This window comes from Marmota marmota, unplaced genomic scaffold, assembly GCF_001458135.2.
Source record: "Marmota marmota marmota unplaced genomic scaffold, marMar, whole genome shotgun sequence".
Lineage (NCBI taxonomy): Eukaryota > Metazoa > Chordata > Mammalia > Rodentia > Sciuridae > Marmota > Marmota marmota.
In genome coordinates this window covers 6,652,618-6,658,641 of record NW_026000051.1, presented here as the reverse complement: position 1 = coordinate 6,658,641, position 6,024 = coordinate 6,652,618, and positions in this window count along the sequence as shown.

Genomic DNA, 6,024 nt, shown 5'->3' with positions numbered 1-6,024 from the left:
AACACATGTGAAAATTGTTCTACCAACAGCAGTTTCTGGTGGTACCATTCCATGGGTTCTCCACTTTCAGCTAGTATAGATAAGATCCCTTCACTTCCCAAACACTTGCCTGCATGTCAGTCAGTAGCACATTTGTGAGATGTCTGAAGAGAGTTAACATATAACCTGGACCTTGAAGGCTTTTTCTGCATCAGCCTTGATGAGATGTGTATTAACTTTGGGGTCCACCAAAATCATATGCCAAACAATTGATTCAACCCTCCTAAACAAGAAGTTTCTTTCTAGTAGATCAGGGCAAAGGGTAAGGCTTTGTGAATAAAGGATTTTCAAGAAATGACAAATAAGAGATATCACAAATCATCAGTGCAATATTTTATCAAAATGTCTTTTTACCCCTCATTCCAACTAATCTTAGGTACTGCTTTTAATACATTCTTGAGTATAATTCGCATATGTTCAAATTCATCCATTCTAAGTGTATAATTCAATGACTTTTTTTGTTGTTATTAGGGGGTTTTTGTTGTTGTTTGTGCAAAGGGTTGAAGCAAGGAGCATTCTAACACTGAACCATATCCCTAGTATACTCAAAAATGAGTTGTACTAATTCACTGAGTTTTGCACCCATCACCAAAATTTAATTTTAAAGCACTTCCATTACCCTAAACATTCCCTCTGAGCCTCTTTGCATTCAATCCCCACAGACAACTACTGATTTGCTTTCTTTCTCTATAAATTTATCTTTTCTGGACTTTACATGTAAATGTAAAGTATATACTCTTTTGAATTTGGCATAATGAATTTTAGGCTTAGCCACATTGTAGTATGTATCAGTAGTTCATTTCTTCTTACTGCTGAAGAGCATTCTAGTATATGGGTATTCCACATTTTGTTTATCATTTAACCAGCTAATGGACATCTGGATTGTTTCTAGGCTTGGGCTATTATGAATAATGCTACTACGAACATTTGCATGCAGTCTTTGTGTGGATATATGTTTTTATCTCTTGGATAGAAGTGAAACAGCCAGAGCATATAGCAAGTTTATGTTTAACTACCAAACTGATTTCCATAGTGATTGTACCATTTGAGATTCCTATAGCAACATACAAGATTTCCATTTGCTACACATACAAACATTTTATGGTTTTTTTGACAGTCATTCCAAAATGTACAGTGGATGTTTTCATGATTTTATGACTAATGGTATTGAACACTTTTAAATGTGAGGAAAGGTCTGTTAAAGTCTTTTGCCCTATGGTTTAAAATTTTTTAAACATATTTATTGTGATGCAATATACTTAAAAGTTACCATTTTAACCAACTAAGCCACGGCGCCGCCCGTAAAAGTTACCATTTTAAACTTTTCTTCTTCTTCTTTTTTACTCTGAGACACTGTCTGGTTACATTGCCCCAGGGCAGAGGTGGGGGGTTCCTCAACCCCTAAGCTCAAGTGATTCCCCCGGCCTCTGCCCACCAAGTAGCTAGCACTAGAAACGTGCACCACAATGCCCAGTTTATCATCTTCATCATTTTTAAGTGTAGAACTCAGTAGTGTTGAAGTCACAATGTTGTGCAACAATTATCACTGTCCATTTTCAGAACTTTTTCATAACCCTAAACAAATACTCTGTACCCATTAAACACTACCTATTCTCCACATCCCCTAGCCACCTCTATTTCACTTTGTCTCTATAATTTTGGCTCTTTGTAGACTCATACAATAATTTTCATCCGCTTGTAAAGCTTGAGTTGTCTTACCAAGTTGTTAAGAATCCTTTATATTCAACTCCTTTATCATGTTTGATTTTCAAATATTTTCCCTCAATCTTTAAGCTTATGTTTTCATTTACTTTTTTAAAATACCTTTATTTTCTTATTTTTTTTTTTAATGTGGTGCTGAGGATCAAACCCAGGGCCTAACATGTTAGGCGAGCGCTCTACCGCTGAGCCACAATACCAGCCCTGCTTTCATCTTCTTTAAAGATGTCTTTTGAAGTCTAAGTTTTATATTTACATGTTGGCACTTTATCAATTTTTTTCCTTTATGACTGTGTGCCATTAGTGTCATGTGTAAGAAGTCTTTGCCTCATCCAAAATCACAAAACTATTGTTTGGTACAATTTGTAGTTTTAGAACTTATATTGGGGGCAGGGGGTGTAGCTCAGTGGTAAACTGCTCTCCTGGCAGGCATGAGGCCCTGGGTTCAATCCCCAGCACCACAAAAAAAAAAAGTCATATATTAAGGGGTATTATACACTTTGAGTTAATGTTTGTTTCTACTATAAAGGGCCTGAGTTTTATTTTTAGGATTTTTTTTTAAGTATATATCCCATTTTCCCCAGAATCACATTTCGTTTTTGTTTTATATTTTAGTTTTTGCAGTACTAAGGAGTGAACCCAGAGGCAGTCTACCACTGAATTACATCCCCATTCCTTTTTGAGACAGGGTCTTGATAAGCTACTGAGGCTGGACTCAAACTTAGGATCCTTCTGCCTTAGTCTCCCAACTAGCTAGGATTACAGAACTGTATAACGGTGCCCAGCTCTCCCAGCACCATCTGTTGAAAAAAAAAATTATCATCTCTCTATTGAATTGTCTTGGAAATCTTGTCAAAATTCAACTGACCGTATAAATAAAAGATATACTACCATTACTATTTCAAACTGGGTATTGTGGAACATTCCGGTAATCCTAGTGACTCAGGAGGATGAGGTAGGATGGCAAGTTCAAGGTTACTCTCAGCAACTTAGAGAGACCCTGTCTCAAAAGATGAAAAGGACTGGGGATGGGGACTGGAGTTGTGGCTCAATTAGTAGAGCACTCATTTATTAGCACGTGCAAAGCACTGGGTTCGATCCTCAGCACCACAAAAAAATAAATAAAATAAAGGCATTGTGCTCAATAACAACTAAAAAAATATTTAAAAGAAAAAAAAAGGACTGGGGATGTAGCTCAGTGGTAAAGTGCCTTTGGGCTCAATCCCTGTAGCCAAAAAAAAAAAAGCACTACTGAACTCTCAATTCAATTCCATTGCCTACTCTAACAGCAGTATCACCTGTCTTGATTTTTGTGTCTCTTATTTTTCAAACTGCATAGTGTGATTTCTTCGAACTTAACTTTGTTCTTTTTCAAAACTGTACTGTTTTAAGTGCTTTTCAATTCCATAAAAACATTAAAATTAATTTGTCAACTTCTAAAAAAAATTAGCTAGAATTTTTTTTATGGAGACTGCCCTAAATGAATATATCAATTTGGAGAAAATTACCAACTTAACAATACTTAAAACTTTTAATCCATAAACACAGAATTTTCTGCATTTAATTAAATCTTTTAAATTTCTCTTAGTAGTATTTCATAGCTGTATAAATCTTATTCTGATTTTGTTAATTTCTAAGTATTTTATTCTTTGGATACAACCATGAATGGAATTGTTTCATTACATTTATTTTTGGATTGCTGCTAGTATATAAATAAATATATCATTGATATTTGTATTTATCTAGTATCCTGTGACTTGATCAGTCCCAATTTTTGTTTTTGTGGATTCTTTAGGATTATATATAGAATTATTCATCAAATAAAGACAATTTTAATTATTTCTTTACAATTCGGATCCCTTTTTCTCTCTTATTGCACTAGCTAGAACTTCCGGTATGATGTTCAAAGACTTGGTAGGAATTGCCATTTTTTCCCACCTTATTCTCAGTCTTAGGGAGAAAATACTCAGTATTCTGTCATTAAATATGCTAGTTGTACGCTTTTCGTAGATACTCTATCAGATAGAAGGTGCCTTTTATTTCTAGTTGGCTGAGAAGTTTAATCATGAATCACCAGTGTTGGATTTTGCCAAATGTTTGTCTATGTAGATGATTACATTTTTTTAACCTTTATTAATAAAGCAAACCATGACCTGTGGGCCAGTTATCTATTATGGATTTTTTTTCAGGGATGGGGGTAGTGTTTGCTTGTTATGGTACTAGGGACTGAACCCAGGGCCTCACATATGCTAGGCAAGTGCTCTAACACTGAGTCACATTCCAAGCCCAAACTATCTTATTTTCATAAATACAGTTTTTCTGGAATATGGCCACATCGATTTTTTTTTTTTTTTTACATATGGTAGTAAACAAACAGGGCTGAGTAGTTCCAACAGAGACTATATAGGCCAAAAGTCTAAAATATTTACCACCTGCCTGCCTTTTGTTTTGTTTTGGGTTTTTTGTTGGTGGTAGTTTGTTTCCTCTTTGCAATGCTAGAGATGGAGCTCAGGGGCTTGTGGATACTAGGCAAGCATTACTCCACTGAGCCAATCCCATATCTTATATCTTAAGGTAACATCTGTTGACAATTGGTATATTACATTAATTTTTATGTGTTAATTCAAGCTTGCACTCCTGAAATAAGTTTCAAGTAATCAATATATATTTGGTATATAATCCATTATATATTTCTCATGTTGCTGAATTTGGTTTGCTAATATTTTCTTAAACATTTTCTGCCTGAGTTTATAAGGGATATGTTACACTCATTAAATGAGCTGAAAAGTGTTCCCTTTTCTTCTATTTTCTTAATGAGTTTGTGAAAGGTTACTATTATTGCTTCTTTTAAATGTTTGATAGAATTCATCAATGAATCCACCTGGGACTTGGCTTCCATTTCTAGAAAATTTAATTCATTTTTATGACTGTTCCTATTTTCTATTTTCCTCCTCCATCACTTTTGATAATCTTTCTTTCTAGGAATTTGTCCATTTCATATGTTGTCTAATTTGTTAAAATAAAGTTGTTCATGACATCCCCTTGACTGTAGTCCTTTTAAATTTCTATGGGGCAGTAGTGACCTCTTTTACTCCTGATTTTTATATCTGTCCTTTTTACTGTCTTGGTCAGTGTAGGTAGGGGGTTGGGTTGTTAATTTCTTTGATCTTTTTAGAGAAACAACTTCTAGTTTTGTTAACATTCTCTAAACTATTGTTTTTGTGCCATCTATTTCACTACTTTCTACTACAGGAAATTATGAAAGCAGTATGGGAGGCATCAATCTTCTAAGCAAAGTTTTAGCTACATTTCATATATGTTGACTTTTCATTTAATTAAAAGTGTTTTAAATTTTGCTTTGGAATTTCTGCTTTGATCCTAAGTTGTGAATGTGCTATTTAATTTCCAATATCTGGGAATATCATAGATTTCTGTTAAAAATCTCTAATTCCATTGTGGTCACAGAATACACCCTGTATGGTTTTGCTCTGAAAATAATTAAGACTTATTTTATGACCTACATTTTTTCCCCCTTGCCTTTTATTTTTTTTCCTGAGGGCGGGGGTGGCCGTGCTAGAGATCATACCCAAGTCCTTGAGCATGGTAGGCAAGTTCACTACCACTGAGCTATGTCCTCAGCCTGTCAGAACATTCTTAAAGACTGTCCCATGTAACCTGAACATGTATTCTGCATATAGTACTCAACACAAGTGTCAAATTGTTTGATAGTGCTGATGAAGTATTTTATATTTCTGTTAATTTTCTGTGTAATTATTGTATCATTATTAAGAGTGGGACAGTGAAATTTTCAAATATTATTGTTAAATTGGCTATTTCTCCTTTAATTTCTATCAGTTTTTGCTTTGTGTATTTTGGTGGACTCTTGTCATTATGAAAAGTTCGTCTCTAGTAATGTTTCTTATCTTAAACTCTAATATTAATAAAGTCACTCCAGCTCTCCTGTGGTTACTTTTTGCACAATCTCACTCTACTCACCTTTTCACTTTCAATCATGTCTTTGAAAATAAGGTATGTCTATTATTGACAGTCTAAATTTGGATTTCTACCCAGGCTAACTGAATAGTGTATCCATTCACTTTTTTTTTTTTTAAGATGTTGCCTCATACATGCTAGGCAAGCACTCTACTACTGAGCCACAATCCCAGCCTTCATCCATTCACATTTAACATAATTATTGATATGTAGGACTTATATATGCCATTTTTCTGGCTTTGTCCCAATATTTTTAAGCCTCTCTTTCTCCTT